General features: G+C 41.7%; 1 protein-coding gene across 1 annotated transcript in view; it reads right to left on the bottom strand.

Moving 5' to 3' along the window:
• rorb (RAR-related orphan receptor B) overlaps positions 1-26,738 on the bottom strand; it is a 194,973-nt gene that overhangs the window by 21,972 nt on the left and 146,263 nt on the right. The gene's annotated exons all lie outside the window — the stretch shown is intronic.

Here is a 26,738-nt window from a genome sequence, read left to right as displayed (position 1 = left end):
AGGAAATACCACCAAGAAACATGAACACCAAAAACAGAAGAACAATTAACTTTCTGTAGGTAGGTCGTTTAACTTTGATTGATATCATAGCTTAGTCTGCCACAGACAGACACAGAAATCTCCAGCTCCTAAAATGTGTGACAAGTACGTGTAGCAAATATGGAGGTTTGCATCAGTTTGTGCAAGTGCTGGAGGGAAAAAAAATTCTATCTTGAGATGCCATGCTGAATAGAATTAGCCTCGCATGTCAAATTGTGCATAAAGGCCTTTTCTCTATTCGGATATTCTCACCGGGGATTTGTGAAGCCTGCAAATTCCAGCTTCCAAACATTAATAAATAAAAATGGACTAATGTAGCCTCCTCCTTACATTGACTGCCTTACCTTCTAAGAGTGCATCAATATTATACACCTCTATCCTTTCTGGTTTAAGTTAAAGCTGGGCAGTCTAGAGCTACATTTAACAATTTCAAAACTTTCACTATCCTACCCATGCTGATCCAACTGCCTTTGAGGTTTTGACCTTTGCATGTTAATGAACAAGACAACACGAAGGCACACTATTCTGTGCAGGAAACAAAATAGTTTAGCCTGTTTTTGTGAATAAAAATACCACAACATTTGAACAGCGAGAACAATGGATCTACCAGAATGATAAAAATACAATTATCATATGATATCTGAAACCTTAGAGGTTGGATTATGTTTTAACCTTTGTTTGACTAGAGGTAACACAATATCCTTCAAACCCCTCCAGGATAGTTGTTATTCTAAGAATATATACAGTCAGGTTTTCCTGGTAGTGGGTTCAACTTGTTTTTGGTGCTTTACATACCAAACAAGAATGCCATTGGAATTGATACTTGGGGAAGTTGATGTCCAACCTAAAAGATTTTGATGCAACTACAGTTGTTTCAGCATGAGTCTACAGCTGATTACAAGGATATATGGTTAACCTGTGCAGGATGAATCAATAATGTCTTGTTCAATGTTCCCAACTGAATCAATGTGATGAACTACAAAGACCTTCCATCCTAATCTGAGGTAACTATAAGATTCTATTTAGCGGATAAGATTTAGCTACAGATAAATCTGAGCCAGTCATAAGATTATTTATTATGTAACACTGGCTAAAAGGCTGAACAGTTCCTGCAAAAATCTCCTCTCCACAGCACTCTAGATATATCATTGCCTTCCAATGTCACGACTGTCTGATTAACGATCAGAGTCTATATAAAACCTGACATCCCTTGTTTAAGGATTTTAGTATGATTTATGGAGGCTGCTCTCTATAGGTGTTGCTAAATTGTATCTCAGGTACATGTGGATGAGAACCATTGTAATAGGCAACAAGTCATATGCTACCATATTCTTGTCTGGATTGATCCTGATATTCCTGGAAATACTTGCATTTGACTAACCCTTATGCCAATGTTGTTAAAAATAAGCAGGTTCACCGTTTAACACAGGCGTTTCATCCTCAAATAGTTGTGCAGGTCAGCCGTAACCTGCATCTGTTCTGGTAATATGTCACGAGAGCTAAGCTCTTCATGATTCAGTACTTGCCCAGTGTTCAATACACTCTGATTGACAGTGAGGTGAATTTGGAAACTGGCATCATGTGGCATTTGGGCCTGGCATTTGTTTATTTGGCTGGAAAGGAGGCAGTGTTCCAGCAGAGGCTCTGAATAAACAAAACTGAACACATCTTTTCCACTAGAGGCTGTAGGCAGTCTTACGAAGCCCAAATAAGCAGCTAAAACCCACAGCTGGTGACGGCCCAAAATTAAAGCATCCTAATTATTAAGAGAAAGCCCGTTCTACCTATCAATGCTTGAGAACCTCCATGCCACAGGCTCCAGCATTTAATACTGGCACAACAACAACATCAGCAACTTTAATGTATAAAAACCTGGCATACCCATATACTGCATATTGAATTCAACCATTTCAAGTAGTCACCATTTTTTCTCTCCATAGATATAATCATGTCTTTCAGTTTCAATATTTTCTCTTACTGCCAGCTACTTTAATAAATGCGGTTCCACCCTGTCACATTTACTCTGTTCAATCCACGAACCAACCCACCCCTGACCCACCCACCTCTACAAGTTAAAACATGTTTTGTATACACATTCCCAGCCCTTATGGAGAGTTACTAACCTGAAATGTTTCTGCTTTTCTCCCTTCTGCTGCTTGAACTGTGTAAATGCTTCCAACCTTTTCAATTTTTGTGACACAAATTATTTCTCTATTTTCCCCTATTTCCCAGTATAACTTTTCTTTCTTAAGCCAGCAGGGACCAGCAATGTCTTCTGCTAACTATCTTTTTTTTTCCATATCTACTATCTGCTTTAATACTTCTTGCTACTTGTTTCATATTTTATGTTCCCTTTGCTCAATTTGTACTTTTCTTTTCCCCATCAATGTCTTGGTTCTCCCTAGGTGCATTCAAACATTTTCCCAACCCTCAGGCATTGAGTTTTACTGCACAATCGTACACCTATTCCCGTAAGGTTACAATCCCCTTCATAGCTGTGGGTTGACCACGTTTGCTGTGCTAATTCTTTACATGGTACTTGTTTTACTGTCATACTTCCAATGTGTTTTCTACCGTAGCTACCTCACGACTCATGCCTTCATTATTCAGACTTACTTTACTTATTATGACACAAAAGGAGTCTATTCAGTCCATCAGTTCCATGTTGACTCTCAACAGAGCAAACATTTCTTTCCAGGCCTGCAACTTATTCTCAGATCCCAAATATCTTTAAGTCTATACTGGGGAAGGGGTGTGCGGGGATAACTTTACAGTATTTTGCCACACAGTCACAGAGGGTACACTGTAGTTCCAGACTTGTGTCACTGGATTTGAGGCCCCTGTAACTACCTGTTCAGTAATGCACCCTTTCCAATTACACGATGCTATATTTAAGATTTGCTGCGCTCTCACTGATTCCCATCACCCTGAGCTAGCACGCTATCTCCTATACTCTGCATGAATTCATTTCCATACTATTACTGCAAATTCAGTTTGATCAGTCCACAAAGAGATTAAAGTACTCCATGTTTAGTGCATTGCACGTGCCTCTAACTTTCAGATTTATACAATGCTACCACTGTTTGGGGCTGTCATATAACTTCCTCTGGAGCTTTTCCTGGGCCTTGCTTTTACTTAGCTCCACCCACACTAATTCTATCATTTGATGTTCTGAGCTAAGATTGTTCCTCCTGCTGCTTTCAATATGAATCCTACCTAACCACCTTCTCTATTTTGACCACATCTTCAAAAAAAAAAAATCTAATTCACAACCCTGGTCACTTTGTAGACAATTTTCTATAATTGCTGTGAGATCAGACCCATATATAATTGAATACTGTGGTACATTCCAGGAAGAGTTTCAATTTTGTTTGTAGTGCTCCTTATTAGATGTATGAATGCATGTCACACTTCCACAGACTGCCTATTTTTATTCAGAGATACGGCATGGTAAGCTGTATCCTGGTAAGCCACACCACCCAATTACACCCACGTTACCAATTAACCTGCAAACCTTTGGAATGTGAGAGGAAACTGGAGCACCTGGAGGAAACCCACGTGGTCACGGTGAGAATGTGCAGTCTTTACAGACAGCAGAAGAATTTAATGCTTCGTTGGCGCTGTAATAAGTAGTGTTACACTAAGCACTATGGCACCATGCCACCATTACCCATCACTGGTTACCTTTGCACTTTTGATGGTCAGCATCAGAGTCATAGAACATTGCAGCACAGAAACAGGACCTTCAGCCCATCTATTCCATTCTGAACCATTAAACTGCCTATTCCCATCAATCTGCACCTGGACCATAGCCCTCCATACCTCTCCTATCCCAATATCTCTTAAATGTTAAAATCAAACACTCATCCACCACTTCTACTGTCAGCTCATTCCACACTCACTATCCTCTTAGAGAAGAATTTCCCCCTCATGTTCCCCTTAAACATTTCACCTTTCACCTTTAACCCATGACCTCTAGTTCTAGTCTTACCCATCCTCAGTGGAAAAAGCTGGATTTACATTTACCCTATCCATACCCCTCAAAATTTTGTATACCTTTATCACATCTCTCCTCTGTCTCCTATGCTCCAAGGAATAAAGTCCTAACTTATTCTATCTTTCCCTGCAACTCAGGTCTTCAAGTTCCGGCAACATCCTTGTACACTTTCTCTGCACTTTTTCAATATTATTACTATCTTTCCTGTAGGTAAGTGAATAGAACTCCACACAATTCTCCAAGTTAGGCTTAATCAATGTCTTATACAACTTCAACATAATATCTCACCTATTGTACTCAATACTTTGACTTATAAGGCCAATGTGCTAAGTGCTCTCTTTATTACCTGATGTCCAAGAGGCAACCATCTACCATCATTCTCTGGCTTCTCCCACAAAGCCAATGTCTAATCCAATTCAGTACCTCATCTTGAATGTCATGTGCCTAAACCTTCTTAACCAACCCATGCAGGACCTTTTCAAAGGCCTTGCTAAAGACCATGCAGACAATATCCACCACCTTGCCGCCTTCAGCTTTCCTGATAACTTTCTTGAAAAGCTCCTTAAGACATGACTTACCTTGCACATAGCCTGAAACGTTGACTGTACTCTCTTCCATAGATACTGCCTGGCCTGCTGAGTTCCTCCAGCATTTTGTGTGTGTTGCTTTGATTTCCAGCATCTGCAGATTTTCTCTTGTTTGTGATTGGATGCACGAAGTCATGTTGACTATCCCTAATCAGTCGCTGCGTGTTTGAATACTTATATATCCCGTCCCTTAGCATACTTGCCACTACTAATGTCAGCCTTACTGGCCTATAATTTCCTGGTTTATTCTTAGAGCCTTTCTGAAACACCCAGCAACATCAGCCTCTACAGTCTCTGACACCTCACGCCAGTTGCAATGGACATTTTAAGTACATCTGCTAGGGCTCCTGCACCTTCTGCACTAGTCTCCCACAAGGTCCAAGGGAACACTTTGTCACGCCCTGGGGATTTATCCACCCTAATTTGCCTCAAACCAGCAAACACCTCTTCCTCTGTAATCTGTATATGGTCCATGACCTATCTGCTGTTTTGCCTCACTTCTACAGACTTTGTGTCTGTCTCCTGAGTAAATACAGATGCAAAATATCAATTTACGATCTCCCCATCTCCTTTGGTTCCATGCATAGATAACCAGGATTATATTCAAGAGGACTAATTTTGTCCCTTGCCATCGTTTTGCTCTTAATATATCATGGAAGCCCACTGGGATTCTCTTTCAGGTTGTCTGCTAGAGCAACCTCATGCTTTCTTTTAGCCCTTCTGATTTCCTTCTTAAGTTTTCTCATGCATTTCCTATACTGCTCAAGTAGTCCATTTGTTCCTTGTTGCCCATATCTGCTATCTTCCTCTTACACCTGCTTTTCAATTGTCTTTTCATTTTAAAAAAAAAAAAAATCCCTCGTCAGAAAGCCAGCAGGATTTTTACCTATTACTGCAATCATTTTATTTGTAAGCCAGTGGCCCCAGACCATTTCAGCTAAACCCCATCCACATGGTTTAGCTCCTGCATTCCCCAGTACTGGTTTCAGTGCCTCAGAAACTAAAATCCAGTTTTCCCACATCAAACTTTGAACGCCATAATCAATTCTCTTACCTTATTTTAACACCTTTGTGCAAGTGTCTTTGGATGTAATTACCTTTGTGGTTCAGCTTTTAAATTTGGTCTGAAATATTCACATGCCTTCATCAGTATTTCCTTCTTTGCCCTGAATATATCATTTGTTTTCACATGGATCATGACAAATGGATCTTTCCTCTACCATTCATATGCTCTCATACACTGAAATGTTATGCTTAACCATGGCACTTGGCAGGTAAGAAAACCTTCACGATTCATGTTCATGACTGCAGAGTTCATTGTAAATAAACAGCCCCCATTAATCTCACAGCTTCACCTACGTCTCATTCATTCCTCCAACTTGAATGATTGATGTAGGTACAGGGCATACCAGCAGTCTCCACCCTGCAGTCCGACCCACATAATCTGCAACAACCTCATACCTGTTGGGGAAGTGCAAAGGCTGAAACTCCTGGAATGCTACTTTCTGGGTCCCTGTATCTGCTCTGATTATAGCCACAATACCCTGACTATTTGACTGAACAATTCTGCAGATCTTAATCTAAGGTGTGTGACTGTCTCCTGGAACAGTCAGCTGTTCTCCTCCCTCCATGATACACTGTAGTCTCCGAATTTTCAAACTCATCACTTCTCTGCCCAACTTTCTCAAGGTTCTACAGATGTGGGCTGACTTCTACATATTACAGTTGTAAATCATTATCTACCTTTGCATACCGCTGCTAAAAAACAGATTACTTGAATCCATTTAGTTTATATCCACACATAAATCAGTATCATTTAGCTATGTACTAAACCCATTATTTGATAAGTGCCACTTCCAAATAAGTTAATGGTACTTGATTTTAATGGTAAATTTTCTTTGAAAAGGAATGTTAACTAAAAGAAAAGTCTTAATTTGGTTGATAAACATAAGTGAATGGTTTGTGTGTCTGAAAGCCAAGATCACTTGGCTTCAACAATGTGCTGAAATTAAATTAAATCAATAGCATTGCCGGGACAGTGATTTTTTGAATTAAAAGCATGGGAGAAGTGGCAATTTAATGTGTAACACCTCTCAAGCAGAACCTGAATCACTGTAAGAGGGTAAGGCTCTTCAGACTCCAACAGGTCACACTGGAAGCCTGACTGTAAACAATTGGATATGGTGGCCTTTTCAGGCTTGTGAAAGCTTTTTGTTAAATGGCAAATAACAGTCGATACTAACAGTGATGGGGTGAATAATAGTTTAGCACAAAATTACATTATTCAGAAACACAAGATTTTTCTGGCTGAAGTGTGCTCCAAAATGTACAGTAACCTAGCTATTTTTTCTACACCTAAGATAAGTAAATGATGCTTTGTTTAGTGAAGTAATACAAAAGTAACAAGTGACGAGCTGTTCATTTGCCACAAGTGAAAATTTATCAATGAAATAAAATTAGAAAGGTTATTTTGATGTGCATACTGAGAGTAAATGGCTATTTTGGCAGCAAGAACATCTTGCCAATTTAAATTGGTATCTGTGTAGCAGATGGCTGCCATTATGTACCCAGCAGCTGTCTATGGCATGTGCTTCAAATTCTACCTTAAAGCTCTAACTTTCACTGTTGTACTAGATGTAAACTGCAGTTGTATTTGTACAATATCTTGTGTGGGATAAAATTCTTGAAAACCTCCATGCTTTCTCCACCCACTAACCATAAGACCATAAGACATGGAGCACAACTAGGCCATTCAGCCCATTGAGTCTGCTCTTCCATTCCATCGTGGTTGGTCCTGGATCACATTCAAACCCATACACCTGCTTTCTCGTCATATCCTTTGATGCCTTGACAGATCAGGAAATGACCAACTTTTGCGTTAAATATATGCATGGACTCGGCCTCCACCACAGTCTGTGGCAGAGCTAAAAACATTCCTCCTTACCTCTGTTCTAAAGGGTTGCCTCTCAATTATGAGGCTATGCCCTTTAGTTCTGGATGCCCCCACCATAGAAAACATCCTCTCCACATCCACCGTCTAGTCCTTCCAGTGTATCGGAGGTGATAAGACATACAGGGTAATGGGTGTTCTCTGACCGAAAATCTGTTAGGCCTGCTCCTGCTGACATGTTCCAGCTTGCACATGCAGGCACCTCCCAGTCTCCACCCAGCTAATAATGAAATATCTTTATTGTCATTGCATAGTACAATTTGTCATGCACCAATACAGTGAAAATGAATTTGCAACTCTTGTACTGAATGCTATAAAACAACAAATAAAATAAATAAACAATAAAATCAAGTAACCAGCCAGTACAAGCAATGTCTAGTGCTACAAAAGTGCAACTCAGATGCATGACAGCCATAAAACCAGTATTAAAGTAGCAATATGACAATTCATGGATGATGCTTGATCGATTGGTTCAGAGCAATTATAGCTCTTTTGGAAAAAAGCTATTTTTCAGTCTGGAAGTGTGGGCATAGAAAATCTTACAACATCTGCCAGATGGAAGAAGTTCAAACAAATGATTGCTTGGGTGTATATTGTCCTTACAGATGCTTGTAGCTTTCCTTATGCAACGTGAGCTGTAGGTGTCCTCCAGGGCTGGGAGCTGTGTCCCGATGATCTTCTGTGCACTAGAGACGACCCGCTGAGGTGCTCTCCTATCAACCGCTGTACAACTGAGATACCACACAGATGCAGAATGTTAAGATGCAGTGGTAAAAAGTCACCAGCATCTGTTCAGGTAGACCAGCCGCCTTCAGTGTCCTGAGGAAAAGCAAGCATTGCTGTGCTTTCTTAACTATTGTTGTGGTGTTAGTGGACCATGTAAGGTCTTCTGAGATGTGTATTCTCAGAAACCTGAAACTGGACCCTTTCTCCACTACGTCTCCATTAATGTAGACTGGAGCGTACTCGTCACCCTGTGACTTTCCAAAGTTGATAATTATCTCCTTAGTCTTTGCTGTATTAAGAGACAGATTGTTCCCTGAGCACCAGCTCACTAAGTTCTGTGCCTCCGCTCTGTACACTGATTCGTCTCTGTTGGAGGTCAACCCGATCACTGTTGTGTCGTCTGCGAATTTGACGATGGCATTGGTGTTAAATGCAGGTACACAGTTGTAAGTGAATAGAGTATAGGACTCAATACACAACCTTGTGGTGTACCAGTGTCCAGGATAGCAGTGGAGGACAGGTGAGGGCCCAGTCTCCCTGTCTGTGAACGCTCTGACAAGAAATTCAGGACCCAGTTGCAGAGTGATGAGCTGAGGCCTAGCTGGTGGAGTTTGGAGATGAGCTTGCTGGGGATGATGGTATTAGAAGCAGAGCTTAATAAGATTCACCAGCTGCTCATTCCAGACTCATTACCTGCAGCCTATTTAACTCCAGTTCTCAGCCACAGTTCTTGTTCACTTATCAAACCAGGGGACCTCAACCAGTTGCTCCGAGACTTCACTCTCCCTGTCTAAATTTTACCTTCATGCATAATGTGTTTAGTTTCTGCTCTCTCTTGTTTTATTTTCAGGTCTATTATTAAAGTTATTGTTTACTGCTAAATCGTCGTCTCTGCTCTGCTTTTGGGACAAACCCCACCTACATTGGCTGATGGGAAACACAGAGGCTTCCCTGATCTGGACTGACCACCAAAACCTCATATCCATACAACAGACCTGCCAACGCAACCCGCATCAGACTCACTGGGCCCTCTTCTTCCAACAATTCAACTTCACCACCTCCTCTGACTAGTTTCAAGAACACAAAGGCGAGCAAAGGCCCTGCCATGACAGTTCGACCCAGCTGAAATGGAGACTGACCCTCAACCCATCATTCCACTTTCTCAGATCCTCTGGAACCTTTAATCGTCAGGAGCCTTGGGAACCAAATTAGTCAGGCCCTACAGCATAACACTGCTTCGGCTGACACACCTGACAACTGCATGTATGTACCAGAGGCCATGCACTCTGACTCACTCGTCACTCCTCTCCGGCCATCCAGGTGCATGACGGACTCCGGATTTGTTCAATGCTGGTCCTGGTGGCCTAACAGGATTGCAAATGTACATCAGTTCGCCGCTGCCTGCCCTCATTGTGCCCGCTTCTGTGGCCCCTGCCAGTCTCTCCACACCTGTGGTCCTACATCACCACGGATTCCATCACATTTTTGCTATTTACCGATGGGGCCATGGTGATCAAGGCAACCCACTTCATTGCCCTCCCCAAGCACCTGTCAGCCGCTGAGATGGCGGACCTGGTTCTTCAACATGTAGTTCACCTCCACGGCTTCCCTCAAGACATTATGTCAGACCAGGGCCCAGAGTCCACCTCCTACTTCTGGTGAGCCTTCTGCTCCCTCCTCCGCAGCTCAGTGATTTTGTCCTCTGGTTTTCATCATCCACACACCAACGGTCAATCAGAAATGAGCCGATCAGCAAGTGGAGAAGTTTCTACGACGCTTTGCTGCCTCTAACCTTTCAACGTGGAAGAAGTATCTGCTCTGTGCTGATCTGGCCAGCAATCTGCACCCCCCACCCCTGACACAGGTATGACACCCCTTGAAATGCTTCATGGCTACCAACCCCTGTTGTACCCCAAGGGGGAGCCCACAGTGGAAACCCCATCTGGCTGGGTCCTCATTCCCACTACTGGAATGCTTGGAGGAGGACATGGAGGGCCATCTTAGCTGACAATTGCGCCTACTGACCCCAAGTCAATCACTGTCGGTGCCCAGCCAGACTACTCTGGTCTGGGAAACATGTCTGGCTATCTACCCGAGATTGCTAAATCCTGCAAACTCTCACCCGATTCAATGGTCCCTTTAAGATCACCCCTCACATCAATCCAGTCACTTATCTCCAGCTGTCACCATCCCTCAGGATCACACCCACCTTGCATGTGTTCTGCCTCAGGCCTGACAGCTATGGACTACCCTCTATGGTCGACGGTGGTCCAGAGTATGTACACGGTTGGCCGGTTGATGAATTCATGCTGGCGTGGATGGTGTGTGCAGTACTTGAGCGACTGGGAAGGGTACTGCCCAGAAGAGATGTCTTGGTGCCATTCAGTTAAATCTTGGATCCATCTCTCATCGATGAGGTCCATCAGACCCATATGGATCGTCCTGGGCTATTAGGAGTCTGCTGTAGTCGGGGAGAGGGGTTAGTCCTGTCAGACCTGCTTCTGCTGACAGCTCCAACGTTGCACAAGCAGGCACAACCCAGCCAAAAGATTCACCTGTTGTTTGTTCCATACTCATCACTTGCATCCTTTTTAACCCCAGTTCTCATCCATAGTCCTTGTTCACTCATTAAACCAGCCAGCCTCAACCAGTTGCTTCTCGCCTTCACTTTCCCTGCCGAATGTTTACTTGATGCCTGCTGAGTTTAGTTTCTGTTCTGTCTTACTTTGTGGCCCCTCGTGGCTTGTTATGTATTGTAATTGATCATTAAAGTTATTGTTTACTGCTAAGTCATATCCACTGCTCTGCTTTTGGGCCAGTCTGTACATTTCCTGACACAAGTGATATAGCACAGGGATTGATGTTGGGTCTTTTTTTTAAATGACTAGAATGAGAATGTAGGAGGCATGATTACAATATGATTGAGTTCAACTTGAAATTTGAAAGGGAGAAAGTAAAGTCTGACATAGCAGTATTTCAGTGGAGTAAAGGAAGCTACAGTGGTATGAGAGAGGAGTTGGCCAAGGTAACTTGGAAGGAGATGCTGGCATGGTTGACAGCAGAGCAGCAACAGCTTGAGTTTCTGGGGAAAATGAGGACGCTGCAGGATAGATGTATTCCAAAATCAAAGAAATACTCAAATGGCAAAATAGTACAACCATAGCTGACAAGGGAAGTCAAAGCTAATGTAAAAGCAAAAGAGAGGGCATACAATAAAGTAAAAATTAGCAGGAAGTTAGAGGATTGGGATGCTTTTAAAAACCTACAGAAGCCAACTAAAAGTATCATTAAGAGGAAAAAGATGAAATATAAAAGCAAGCTAGCAAGCAATATCAAGGTGTATAGTAAAAACTCTCAAGTATATATAAAAAAAAAGGAGAGTGGATATAGGACTGTTATAGACAATGAGGCTAGAGAAATAATAGCAGGGGACAAGGTGATGGCAGATGAATTAAATGGTATTTTGCATCAGTCTTCACTGTGGAAGACACTAGCAGTGTGCCAGGTGTTGAAGGATGTGAGGAAAGAGAAGTGAATGCAGTTACTATTACAAGGGAGAAGGTGCTCAAAAAGCTGAAAGACATAAAGGTACATAAGTCACCCAGACCAGATGAACTGCACCCTAGGGTTCTGGAAGAGGTAGAGTTTGAGATTGTGAAGGCATTAGTAATGATCTTTGAAGAATCCTTGGACTCTGACATGGTTCTGAAGGACGGGAAAATTGCAAATGTCACTCCACTCTTTAAGAAAGGAGGGAGGCAGCAGAAAGGAAATTATAAACCAGTTAGCCTGGACTGAGTGGTTGGGAAGATGTTGGAGTCAATAGCTAAGTATGAGGTTATGTAATACTTGGTGACACAGAACAAGATAGGACAAAGTCAGTATGGTTTCCTTAAGGGAAAATCTTGCCTGATGAACCTGTTGGAATTCTTTGAGGAGATTACGTAGTGGATGTTGTATATTTGGATTTTCAGGCCTTTGACAAGATGCCACACATGAGGCTTCTTACCAAGTTAAGAGCCCATGGCAATACAGGAAAGTTACTAGAATGGTTAGAGCATTGGCTGATTGGTAGGAGACAGTGTGTGTGAATAAAAGGATCCTTTCCTGGTTGGCTGCCAGTAACTAGTGGTGTTCCGCAGGGGTCAGTGTTGGGACCGCTTCTTTTAATGCTGAATATCAATGATTTAGATGATGGAATAGATGGCTTCATTGCTGAGTTTGCAGATGATATGAAGAATGGCGGAGGGGCAGGTCGTGTTGAAGAAACAGGTAGGATGCAGAAGGACTTAGGTAGATTAGGAGAATGGGCAAGAAAGTGGCAAATGAAATACAATATTGGAAAATGCATGGTCATGCACTTTGGTAGAAGAAATAAATATGCAGATTATTTTTTAAATGAGGAAAAATTGAAAAATCTGAGATGCATAGGGTCATGAGAGTCCTTGTGCAGAACACCTTAAAGGTTAACTTGCAGGTTAAGTCAGTGGTGAGGAAGGCAAATACAATGTTAGATTAATTTCAAGAGGTCTTGAACACAACAGCAGGGATGTGATTATGAAGCTTTATAAGGAACAGGTGGGACCTCACCTTGAGTATTGTGGACAGTTTTGGACTCCTCATCTCAGAAAAGATGTGCTGGCATTGGAGAAGGTTCAAAGGAGGTTCACAAGGCGGATTCCCGGAACGAAAGGGTTATCATATGAGGAATGTTTGATGGCTCTGGGCCTATACTCACTGGAATTTAGAAGGATGAGGGGGCAATCTCATTGAAAGCCTTCAAATGTTGAAAGGCCACAGAGTAGATGTGGAAAGGATGTTTCCTTTGAAGGGGGAGTCTAGGACAAGAGTGCAAATCCTCAGGATAGAAGGGCATCCATTTAAAATGGAGGAGGGAGGAGAAGATGGCGGCACGACGCAGTGCACGTGGCTGTTCCGAATGATATTGATATGTGTTAACTGGGGGCTGTGCACAATCCTGATTTGATGGAGACAGCTGTGAGAAGCACGGAGGAATACCTGGAGAAACTTCTGAAATGTCCGCTTCGCTGCTACTGTGCGATCGAGAATCTCCGGAGGGGAGGCCCCAAATCCTTAGCTTTGCCTATTGCCTGTTGCCAGGGCCATGGTTGAAGCGTTCGGCAGAGATGGTGCTCGGTGTTGGAGAGCTGGTTGGAGGCTCGGAGTCGGACTGTGGTCGGATGCTTCCAGGATGCTGCATTGGCAAGTTTGCGGCGCTGGAGGTTCACCGTCTGCGTGAGATGATGGGACTTTCGAGAGACTTTGAGACTTTTACCATGCCCATGGTCTGTTCTTATCAAATTACGGTATTGCTTTGCACTGTTGTAACTATATGTTATAATTATGTAGTTTTTGTCCGTTTTTAAGTCGGTTTGTCATATGTTTCTCTGATATCAATGCATGCATTACTAAGTGACAATAAAAGAGGACTGCGTGTCCTCATAATCTTTATATATATCAAAGGCATCAAAGGGCATCAAAGGTTATGGTGAGAAGGCTGGGAAGTGACACGGGAGGGGGGGTGAAAAAGATCAGCCATGATTGAATGGTGGAGAAAACTTGATGGGCCAAATGGCCTAATTCTGTCCCTATGTCTTATGGTCTTATTATGATTAGTGAGTTTTCAAATGACAAGAGTCATAAAAAAAAACAAAGATAATTGTTTAAAGATAAATCGTTTAAAGGTCAGCTGGAAAACCATGACGAATGAAATTTAATCCAGACAAGTGTGAGAATCCACTTCGGAGAGTCAACTCTCTTTTTACAACATATAGAGTAAATCACAGATAAATTAGGAGTGTTGATGTACAGAGATCTAGGGGTGCAAGTTCATAGCCCCTTCAAGATGGTGACACAGTTGGATAGGATAGTGAAATGCATACTTGGCATGCTAGCATTCATAGTTTGAGGCATTGAGTATAAGAATTAGGACAAATTGCTCATGTTAAAGATACTATTTAGAGCTCACTTTGAATATTGCATAAAGTTCTAGTTGTCACACTATAGGAAGGATGTCCATCTAGACGGTGCAGCAGAGGTTCCCCACAATATTTCCTGGAGTAGGGGGGCTCTAGTTATAATGAATGATTGGACACAATGGCACATAGGTGGTCGAATGGTGACCTTATAAAGATTCACAAATTTCAGAGTGAAACAGATAGGAGAGATGTCACAATTTTGTTTTCCTCAGGGGCAGGAAAGTCTGGAACTGGAAGGCACAGGTTTAAGGTGAAAGGGAAGAAATTTACAAGAGATCTGAGGGATGAGTTTTCCACACAGAAGGTGGTGAATATTTGAAGGAAGAGGTAGGGGAATCTACATCATTCAGAAGGTATTTGGATGGGAACGTGGATAGGAAAAGCACTGAGGCAATTGTGATTAATGTAGAGAGGTATCACGGATAGCATGGATGAGACAGGTTGTAAGGACATGTTTCTGTGCTGGAAGTTTCTATGATTCTATTGTTATGAAGACAATTGGCAGACATTTTATATGCTGGTCAGGATTATTAAAAAGATTTTGAAGAGCTGGTAAATGAGTGCACCATCTGTTGTGATTAGGGCGCCAAGCAAATAAAGACAATTTATGAAAATAGAAATGGCCAATAAGACCCTTTCCAAAGAGAATGCTTTGGTTATTGTGATAATATTTTTGATTACTGTTTACTGCTCAAAGGTTATCACTCAATGTGGAATGAGGTAAAACATGTTTGGTCCTGTACCACAACAAAATGTACTGTAAAGAATCAAGGTACATTTTCTCATACTGTGACTTACTAGAAAAACTAGTCTCAGACAACAGACCTCAGTTTCTTTCAATTCTATTTGAATGTTTTATGAAGAAAAATGCTATAAGCATGTACTCATTTCACTAATATCATCAAAATATAAAATGGTGTGGTAGTAAGATCAGTTAGATTTGTCAATAAAGCAATGAAGAAACAAATATTATAAAGGTACCAGAGAGAAATTGATTACCAAGCATTATGTTAAATTATAAATTGCCACCATATTCCACAACTGATAAAGTAATGCAAACAAAATTCAGTTGACTGAGCATTGTTCGGCAATGAAGTAGTGAGAGAGAAATTAAATTATGTCACAAGTCATGGAGTAAAAAAATCGAACGATATGATCATCACATTTCCTAGCAAATCTGATATTTGGAAGAAGTATATTGTTGTGAACACTGAAATTTGCAATTCAAAGAGATATCTTGTTAAGACAGGAGTTAAAACTAGAAGAATAAATCTGAATCACTTAATTCCAGCAAGACATAGGCAAGAATATTGAAGAATTATGTGATTATGAATAGATTCCCATCGCTGATCCAGTGGAGACTGTGACCAGACAGAGGCAAAAACTTAAAGCTTTCAACATATACAACAGAAGACTTTGATAGTGCAAATAGAAACATACACTTTCATTTGGCTGTCAAATTAAAATTATAGTTATTAATAAATGACTATATAAATAATGTTACTAATAAATAATATATAAATTAAAATAATTATATAGAAAATTTTTATATTACAGAAAATTCTAGTTAAATGGGCCATTGGTTAATTGCGGTAGATGCTTATTTGGGAGAACTCTTAAGGAAGAAAAACAAATTGAGGAAATAGCTGGGATTTCCTCCATTTATTTGGGACAATATGCCACTTAATTGGGGCAGGAGACTATTACCTGACATTTTTTAAATAGCAGCTGTTCCGTGTGTCCATTAGACACTACACCGTGCCTAGAGCAAAGTTTTTAATTAGTGTCACTTGTGTGACTGTGTTCAAAAAGCAGTGATTTTTGTTACTGATAGTTGGGGAGTAATTAACAGGCAACTTAGGACTGTTTTGCTCACTGCGGTTTTAGGCATTTAGACTAGAAACAGCCAGGAGTGAAAATATAACGATTTCACTACTTCAATAAGTTAGGAAAGGAACTACGAAGAATTTGAAAATGGTGACAATCATCTTGAATGTAACAAATAAATTGAATATTTGGAGTATGCAATCATCGAAGGCACCATTTCCACTATCTGAACTAGGTGCTTGTGCTGATTTCGTTCATTCAGTCAATCAAAAAAACACATTAGCGTGTACTGAATGAATTCGTCTGTTGATAACTATTAGAAACTAATACAGTTTATTAGTACCGTCGTAGATGTGGTAGTGTTTTAATTTATTCTGTATTTCATTTAAATACACGTTACTCAGTTAAATTGTTTTTTTTATACATTTTTAACAATTTTTGTGAAACTTCAGCTAATTGGGACAGCCACTTAATTGGGCCAAAATGTACTGGTCCTGATGCCTCCCAATTAACTGGAATACACTGTACTTTTAACAGAATATTGTATATATATTTAAAGCAAATGATTGGTGAGACAAATAAATGACAATATTGCCAAGCAGTAGAATGATGTCCCCAATGACCTCTCTAATGAAGCAGATTTGCATGGTTGCTCGGAGACTGCCAGACCTAATCAGATCAATTGGTGTGGGTGAATGAAGGCAGCTGAAAACTGTTGAGTTAATAAACAAAAGCAACAGTATTGAACGGGGATTCCAGCAACCTTTGAATAATTAGGAATACATGTGTTAACATTTCTGTTCTGGCCTCTAAAGGCATAGTTCATTTTGTATGAACTTCACTTCCTGCTTTTTATATAATTTCCTGTGCAGGTTAGTTTTCATTCCAATTTGAACATGGGGGAAAAGCATTCATCTCCATCCTCCCTGTATTTGCTCTTGAAACAGCGATATCTTTTCACAGTAAGGAGATCTTATTAAAAGCCCTGAAGAAAGCTTCCCTCTTGAGTGATTTCTACAAAGTTTAGTTTGTCACGTAGGTGCGTCTAGACGCCCGGTGAGGGCAGTATAGTGAAAAAATAGCTACTCTTCAAAGGTATGGCCCACGTTCAGACCGTAGGCACGTCTGAACGCCATAGACGATAATGTCATCTTCTTACCTGAGCAAAGTCGATTGCCAAGAATTGGAAGTCAGGTCTAAATGTAGCTCATCCATTGCGTCTTTGTGATGTTCAAACAAAACCACAATTAGCATAGCTGCAGCATGAGCTCGTGCCAAAGCTGAAGTGCCAAGAATGAGAGCAGCTTCTGCTAAGCGTAAAGTTGAGATACAAATGGAGAAAGCTGGTATAGATATGGAGCGAGCATGTAAGAGCTACATTAAGTACACTCACGGAAGAGCATGCAGCTGAGTCTACCTCAGCAGAGACAAAAGTTTATGAAGCAGTAGCTGGCTTAGACAGTTGTGAGTTCAAACCTGAATCAGCCATGCTTTGGTATCACAACAGCCAATGCAAGGTTCAAAATTCAAAGGTCAAAGTACATTTATAGTATGTATAAATTATACAGCCTTGAGTTTTGTCTCCTTACAGGCAGCCACAAACCCGAAACACAAATCATGCAAACAATAAAAGCAAGCAACAGCATTCAAAACAAAAGTGAGGCCATAGATCTGGAGCCAGAGCAGGCCCACAGGCTCAGCCTCAATTCTTCACACAGTAGAGCAAAACCAAGCTGGTAGACACGAAGCCCGAAGCAGCTGGAGCAGGCCTACTGTCCCAGCCTCAGTGCCACACAGCAGTGTGCAGAACTGGCTGGACCCTTGCCTCCGGTTCTGACACCCAGCCCCTTCAATCCATCCAGTCTGGCATTTAAATTGACCAGACAACAGGCCATCCTTGCACTTGGGCCTGACTCTGTCCCTTCGATGTGCTCTGCACCTGAACCCTGCTGCCACGTTTTGGCCCATACTGAAAGTGTTAGGCCGAACACTTAGATTGATCAAACCTTGATCTTGATTTAGGTGTACATGCTCCAAGACTAACACATTACTAAAGAATATGTTCAAATGTATTTTGGTTATAAAATAGACAGTGCTCTAGCTCTACTTGGAGAAACTGTCCACACCACTCAACCAGCATGAGTTTCTTTTCCATTTTCGCTGCCTGGCCTGCTGAGTTCCTCCAGCATTTTGTGCGTGTTGCTTAGATGTCCAGCATCTGCAGGTTTTCTCTTGTTTGTGAATGAATTTCACAAAAGCCAGGTACTGACAGTCAAGGTTTACAGCAGCAAAGATCCACAACATTCCCTTCCACAGTAAAGGCCTCAGTTAAGGGTTGCTACTGATGCCACACCCCCTGCACAGATATCTGAAGACTGAACTTCCATCCATCCCAGGACACACATGTGGCAAACCAGTCTCCACAACGCCGTCATTCAGGACCTGCAGGTGCATCAGGTTTGTCGTGGTATTTGTTATGTTGAGACACAGTCACAGCAGGATTAAATGTGTTCAACAACCAGTCTATTGTTACCTGTCCTAGGAGTCAAGCTTTTGCAATGCGGTGGAAGGTGTAAGTTTAAAACCTAGTGAAGAACTAAATCTTCTCTGTAAGTGGCTTGGTGGGGAGGTCAATGCAATGTGCAGGAAGGGCTAGGACAGTTCATATTAACAGTCTAGCTACGGGTTAAAAATTGCTGTGGCAGAAGTTGGGCAGGTGGCTCCCCAGAAGATATCAAAGAATCTCTCTTCAGTAGACTTTATAATTTTCCAAAATGCTCACACAAAGAACTGCAGAAGCTACAGGGAGCCTGCAAATATGTTGCCAGAACTCAAGCTGCAAAAAATGAGGCCTGCCTTCTCGGGCTGAGTTTCTTGGATGCAGCAAGATGAATAGTGAAGAAACTAGCAAACAATATTCAAGAATATTGGATAAATGAAGGGTTCAAGCATAAAATGAAGCATCTATGCTCCCTACCTACCACTTTCATTTTTTGTGGAATTCGCCTGCCACTGTGCAGAAATGCAAAATGACCCAGTTTAATGCTCTCAGCTTTCGGTAACACCTTATTGAAAGAGAGGTCTCCAGCAAAAGCATGGAAAAGCAGAACCCCTATCACGGTCAACAAAACTGAAGTAGTAAATTCTATCATGAACCCTGATAGAAAATGCCCTGCCCAGAAGAAGCCTTACCCCTTTAGGAAACGTAGAAGGTTCAGAGAAAAGACGCTTTCTGAAAGTGAATACGATATGTTTCCAATGCTGTGCTTCAACAGCACACCAAGCAGAAGATTGTAAAGTTATCATATTCTGCACTGAGTGCAATAGTGACCAGCATATATCAGCACTTCTTGCAGAGCCAGCATTTGGCTTGGTACTGGTTCTAGTACACTCACAGCAGAGCACGATAGGAAGACAGCTAAGCATCCATCAGATGTAGCTACTTGCTCACACACAGGGGCATGTGCAAAAAGATTCCAAGGCAAATCCTGTCTAATCAACATCTACTCGAAAGGACATCCTGGCGAAAAGTAAAAGCGTATGTGATATTAGATGATCAGAACAATATGTAATTGGAAAAATCAACATTCCTTGACATATTCAGTATTCGAAGTTCTGCTTCCCCGTACACAATTTCTGGAACATCAGAAGTTGCCAGAAGAAGAGCCAGTGGATATGTTGTGGAGCCAATAGGAGATGAAGTCTGCTTACCCTTGCCAACCCTGACTGAGTGTGACCATATTCCCAACAACAGGGATGAAATCGCGACTCCTGAAGCTGCATACAGTCGTTCACATCTTAAGGCCATAACTGATGAGGTAGCTCTGTTTCACTCCTCTGCTGAGATTTTCCTGTTGCTTGGCAGAGGCACCATCTGAGCTCATATGGTACCGTACACGAACAGTGCAATGGACAGCATAATGCACCTTATGCCCAATGACTGGACCAGGGTTGGGTCACAGAGGGTGAGGTCTGCCTCACTGGTGCTCATCAGCACATTTAAGACTAATGCCCTGTAGAATGGGGGCCCAAGCCAGTTCAGACCCTGTGAGAGTAGGATTTATGTGAAAGAGAAGATTGTAGGCAAGCAAACCAAATGCCCCGACATACTTAACTCAGATTTCAATAAACTGGTCTTCTGTCACTCAGAAGATGTTTATAAGCTGGCTCCTTCCAACGAAGATTATGTCTTCCATTGAATCATGAACAAAGAATTTCGCACAGACGAGTCGAACAGCTGAATATCTCCCCTTCCTTTCCGCTCTCCGTGACAACTCCTACCAAACCCCAGAGAGCAGGCGCTTAGTCAACTTGTGCCCAACAGTTCCACATTGAGAAGGAAACCAGAAATGAAAGATCAATGTGTGGAGCTTATGGAGAGACTCTTCAGGAAAAATCATGCTGAGCAGCTCAAGTTCCTTGTGCTTCAGAACAAAGCCCATTGCAGTGATGGCAGACATCGAACAGATGGCCTTAGTGAGACAGGATTGTCGAGACTACCTTATATTATTGTGGTTTCATGATCACCAAATGGACAAGATTCTGGAATACTGCATGAAAGTTCATACATTTGGCAACTGTCCCTCACCAACTGTGACAATCTATGGCCTTAAGAGGACATCTATTGAAGAAGAGAAGGAATTTGGGTCTGAAGCATAAAAAGACATTTCTATGTTGCTGATGGTCTTAAATCATTTTCTAGTGCAGAAGAAGCAGTCAGCATTCTGAAAGCAGTGCAAGTTGGAGCAGTCTAATCTTACACTGCATATGATCGCATCCAATAGTGCTGGGGTCATGCAATGTTTCTTGTCTGAAGATCTTGCCAAATGTATACAAATCTTGATATTGGACCTCCCTCCTATGCAGCACAGTCTAAGCCTTAGATGGGACTTTGTTACCTACACCCTTACTTAACAGATGGTTGTTACTGAAAGACCCTTTACATGTTGAGGTGTGCTATTGACTAACAACAGCCTATTTGATCCTTTTGGATTTGCTGCTCCAGTCAGTATCCAGGGAAGTTTCATGTTAAGGGAGCTGACCTCAGATACTTTTCGATGGGATATCCCATTCCCTAAAGAGAAAGATGAACAGTGGCAGCAATGGTGTTCTTCCCTTCAGGATCTTAAAACTCCAAGAACCTACACAAACTTTCCACAATCCGCAGACCAAATGAAAGGTCTACATCTTCTGTGACACCATCAACTAAAGCTATTGCTGCTGTTGTAAAGGTCACAGATACTGCTGAATACATTGAAGTTTGATTCATCTTGGGCAAGACAAAGCTTGCTCTCAACCAGATCTAACCATACCAAGGTTTGAACTTGGTGCTCCTGTTCTAGCAGCTGAGATGGCAAAGGTGACAACTGAGGAGTTGGAGGCAGAACTAGATGATATCAAGTTCTCTATTGACAGCAAGGCTGTGCTTGGTTATCTACTTAATGAAACAAAGATATTCTATGTTTATGTACACAATAGGATCCAACATATAAGGCGAACAACTCAGAACAGCCAATGGAAGTATGCTCCTGCTGATCTTTACTGGCTGATTGTGCTACAAGAGAACTCCAAGCTAAGCAGCTCACCCTGTCCTCATGGATAACTGGCCCAATATTTCTTGCTGATGTCCAACAGGAATATAGTCAGCAGGAAACTTTCAACTTAGCCGACCCTGAGGCAGATGTAGAAATACGTCCTCAAGTGTCAACCAACGTCACTCATCTATTGTCACTCCAACTTGGCAGTGCATGCTGTGACCATTTTTCAGACTGGAAGTCACCTACCAGAACGATTGCTCAGCTCTCACATATTGCTCATTGCTTTACAGGAGTAGCCAAAGACGGTCTTTAAGATAATTGACACATTTGTAAATAACAGCTCAGTGCAAAGCGACTGAATGAGCCAAAGGTTAGGATCCTTCTTGTTGTTCAAAGACAGGTTTATGCAGAGGGCATGCAGTGCATCACAAAACAAGAATCTCTCTCAAAACAAAGCCCCGCAGTAAACTCTGTCACTTTATTGAGTCTGAGTTGGAAGACATTTGAAGAAGGCACAGCTCACTTCAGAGGTAACTCACCTGATCATCATTTTGTGTAAGTTCCATGCTACCTCTCTGCTCATTAGACATTATCAAGAACAAGTATGTCATCAAGTCTTTTTTTGAAATGAGAATGGTTAAAGATTGTGTAGTAAGATTGTTTCACAGACTATCCTTCTTTTGCCAGATACTTAGTAAAATGATCTTTTGACTTTTAGTTTCAGAAGTTAAGTTTGACATCCTATGAATGCCAGGTGGGAAGTGTCTTTGCCTCTCGAGATGCAGTTCATGTTGTATGAACATCACTTCCTACACATAAACTGTTTTTTATATCATTTCCTACTTGGGTTAGTTTTCATTCTGATTTGAAGCACGGTGGAAAGACATTCATCTCCAACTTCTCTATATTTGCTCTTGAAACAGCAATATCTTTTCACAGTAAAGGGATCTTATTAAAAAACCCTGAAGAAAGCTTCCATCTCATGTGAATTTTGAGAAGTTGTTTCGCTCGCTGTATAGCTGTGTACATACACACATTGAGGGCAGTAGAATCTCTTTGAGATATAGCTGGTCAATTTTCTTGTGTTTACAATGTGATTAACTTCATTTCCCCAGTCTTTTGAGTCTCCAAATGAGATCTCATCTGCTTGGTTTCAAAGGTTTAGTGGATATATAATTTTGGCCCTGGTTTTCTGGCTCTGCTGTGGTAGCCCATGGTATTCGAATGTGAGGATGTATCAAACTAAACATGCTTTGAAACGGTATTTCAATCCATCTTTCTCTTTAGGGAATGAGATATTAAGCACAGTGTTGGAAACCCTCAGATTCCTAGCTCCATGACACTGGTGCCAGCATATTTCCACATCTTAGAGGATTGTCAGAAAAAATAAGAGCTAGCTAATTTGAGTGGATGTAGATAAGGTATATTAAAAACTTTGGATAATTTTGGCCTTTATGCTCAGTGTAAACTAACGCCACAACAAGAAGTAATCTAACAATATACAACATCAACTTGTCATACAAAGTAGGAACACGGTTAATAATCTATATATTACTGTCAATTGTGAAAGAGTCCGCATGGATTGAACAATGAATTTTAAATGTGTTAAGTAAAACAATAAGGTGACTGGTGGACTCTGACCATGGATTAAGCTGTAACTGCTTTTATGTTTTTGCAACTCACGGAGATAAATACATGATGTCACTTTAAACTGAAGTCCACAATAACGATTTGCTGATCTACACATGATATGAGTGGACCAAAGAAGATCTTTGGAGCCAGGCAATTAACTATTAATTTCAACAAGAGATGGTTATCAACTTCATAAGAACTCACACCACTCACACACCCCTTCTACACCAGCAGCACAGCAGTGGAAACTGTAGCTTCCAAATCCAAGGAGTGCACGTCACACACAACCCCTCATGATCCCAGAACACATCCTACACAGTCAAGAAAGCTCACCAATGTCTCTGTTTCCTGAGGAGCCTGAAGAGAGCTGGACTTTGCACATCCATACTCACGTCATTCTACAGATGTGCAGTAGAAAGCATCTTGACAAGTTGCATTACTGCTTGGTATGGAAACTTCACAGCGGAGGACAGGAAGGCTCTACAATAGGTAGTCAAGGCTGCTCAACACATCACCTGCACCAGCCTATCCCCCATCAAAAACATATATAAAGAAAGGTGGCTAAAAAAGGGCCAGGGACAACATGAAAGGTCCCACCCACCCTGCTCATGGACTCATCAGGGTGTGAATGACTATCCATTAGGGAGGAAGCTATGTAGCATCCATGCCAGAACTACCAGACTCAAAAACAGTTACTTTCCCCAAGCAGTAAGCTTGACCAACAGCTCCACCCACTACTCCACCATGACTTTATTATTTCTTGTCAGTCACCTTATGTACAGTTATACATCACTTTATGGACATACAGTCAATCTATGTATCAAAGTTATCTATGTATCTAGTGTGTTTTTTAATTATTGTTGTGTTCTTTATCTTTTGAGTTTTGTTTTGTGTTAAACGATTCTGAAGTAACAATTATTTCATTCTCCTTTACACTTGTGTACAGGAAATGACATTAAACAGTCTTAAACATATATGATAGGGGATAATGACTTGATTGACAAGCAATGGTCAAAAAACACATCAGAATGGATGTGGAACAGAAACCACCCAAGACCCTACCAGCACAAAGAAACCAGTAGAAGCTTCCCAGCCATGAGGAAATCTGCAGATGCTGGAATTTCAAGCAACACACATAAAAATTGCTGGTGAACGCAGCAGGCCAGACAGCATCTATAGGAGGAGGTACAGTCGATGTTTCAGGCCGAGACCCTTTGTCAGGACACAGGATCTTGGCCCAAAACGTCGACTATACCTCTTCCTGTAGATGCTGCCTGGCCTGAGTGTGACTCTCCAGCAGTGAAGATTGGATAATCTCAAGTGTGACTGCAGGTTAACATAGCCATAGACAAACCTAAGGATGTTCACACCTGCTATCTATCTTGTGCATTTTAGTAATTGTATGGCAACTATTCTGGCTGTATAGCTAATTATAATCAGGAGAACAGTCACTCACACCATAAACACAAGAGATTTTGCAGATGCTGGAAATCTGAGCAACACACACAAAATGCTGGAGGAGCTCAACGTGTCAGTCAGCATCTATGAAAGTGAATGAACAGTTGACGTTTCAGGCTGAGAACTTTCTTCAATACTGAAAAGGAAGGGGGAAAGTCGTCAGAATAAAAAGCTGCGGGGGGGGGGAGGGAAGGAACACTAGCTAGGTGATAGGTGATGCCAGGTGGGTAGAAAGGCAAAGGGCTGGAGAAAAAGGAATCAGATAGGAGAGAAGAGATAAGACACCAGAGTTTGGGAATAGAAGAGGGAAAGGGGAGGGAACAAAAACTTATCAGAAAGAGTAATCGATGTTCATGCCATCAGGTTAGAGGCTACTTAGATGGAATATGAGGTATTGCTCCTCGACCCTGAGGTTGGAGGCCATGAACTGACATGTCGAAATGGGAATGGGGACAGGAATTAAAAAGGTTGGCCACTGGGACATTCCACTTTTGGGCAGATGAAACAGAATCCCAATTTACGTCAGGTCTCAACGATGTACAGGAGGCTGCTCTGGAAGCACCATATCCAATAGACAACCCCAACAGATCTGCAGGTGAAGTGATGCCTCACCCCTGAGTGGAGCCAAGAGAGGAGATGAATTGGCAGGTGTAGCATTTCTGATGCTGCCATAGATATGTGCCAGAAGAGGGGGATGAATGGACAAGGATCTCATGGGGGGAGTGAACCCTGTGGAAAGTGGAGAGTGAGCGGAGGGAGTTAAAGATGTGTTTGGTGGTAGGATCCTGTTGAAAATGGTGGAAGTTGTGGAGAATAATTTGTGGCATGTGGAGGCTCATGGGGTGGCAGGTGAGGATAAGGAACTCCATCGCTGTTAAGACAGTGGAAAGATGGGGTGAGCACGGATGTTTATGAGGTGGAGGAGATGTCGGTGAGGGCAGCATCAATGGTGGAGGAAAAGATACCATGTTCTTTGAAGAAGAAGGGCATCTCTGATGTCCTGGAAAGAAAATCCTCATCCTGGGAACAGGTGTGGCAGAGACGAAGGAACCGAGAAAAAGAAATACAGGAGACAGGGTGGGAAGTGATAAGAGTCAAGATAGCCATGGGAATAGGTAGGTTCATAAAAGATAAAAGAACAGCTTGTCTCCAGAGATGAAGACACAGTGATCATGAAAGGTCAGGTAAGTGCCAGAAATGGACTAGGTGAATTTAAGAGAAGGGTGGAAGGGTGGAAGATCTGAAACAGTATTGAGGAATTTACAATAAGTTAAGCAGTTTCTTACAGTTAAGAAGAAAGATCTAGCCCCAAATTTTGATAACAAAGTTCGGAAAAGTATTGAGGAATCTACAATAGTTAAGTAGTTTTTTACAATTAATATGGGTGAATTGAAGAAGGTTAAATTGGTCACAGGAGGTATAAATAGACGGTGTGAGCTTGGGTTGGTACCGTGTGTACCTCTCAATAAGTAGAGGTCACCCTCAGCTCCTGTGTTCCACTGGGAACACACCCAGCCTTCTTGTGGTATGGCAACTAGAACTATACAGAATATCCTGAGTGTGTTCTAACCCATGGTTCCTATATAGCTGTAATATGATGTTCTGATCTTATACTCAAAGTTTTGGTCTATGAAAGCAAGTATGCCAAATGTCTTATTCACAATATGCTGTGCTGCCATTTTCAGAGAGCAATGAAGTTGCAACCCAGATTTCTCTGTATAGCAACACTCCTAATATCCCTCCCCATCTGTTTATGCCTGCCAGAACTCACATTTTTCAGGACTAAATTCCATCTGCCACCACTTCGCCTAACTTTTTAGCTGATCTCTGTTCCCCTGTATCCGTTTTTAGCTATCCATGATGCCACTAATTTTTGTGTCAACGGCATACTTATTAAACAGACCATCTGCATTCTCATCAGTCACTTATAAGACCATAAGACATAGGAACAGGGTTAGGCCATTCAGCTCAACCAGTCAAACAATG

This window comes from Mobula birostris, chromosome 17 (assembly GCF_030028105.1).
Source record: "Mobula birostris isolate sMobBir1 chromosome 17, sMobBir1.hap1, whole genome shotgun sequence".
Taxonomy (NCBI): Eukaryota; Metazoa; Chordata; class Chondrichthyes; order Myliobatiformes; family Myliobatidae; genus Mobula; species Mobula birostris.
The sequence above is the reverse complement of the archived record's forward strand: the minus strand, read 5'-3'. Positions and strand labels throughout refer to the sequence as shown.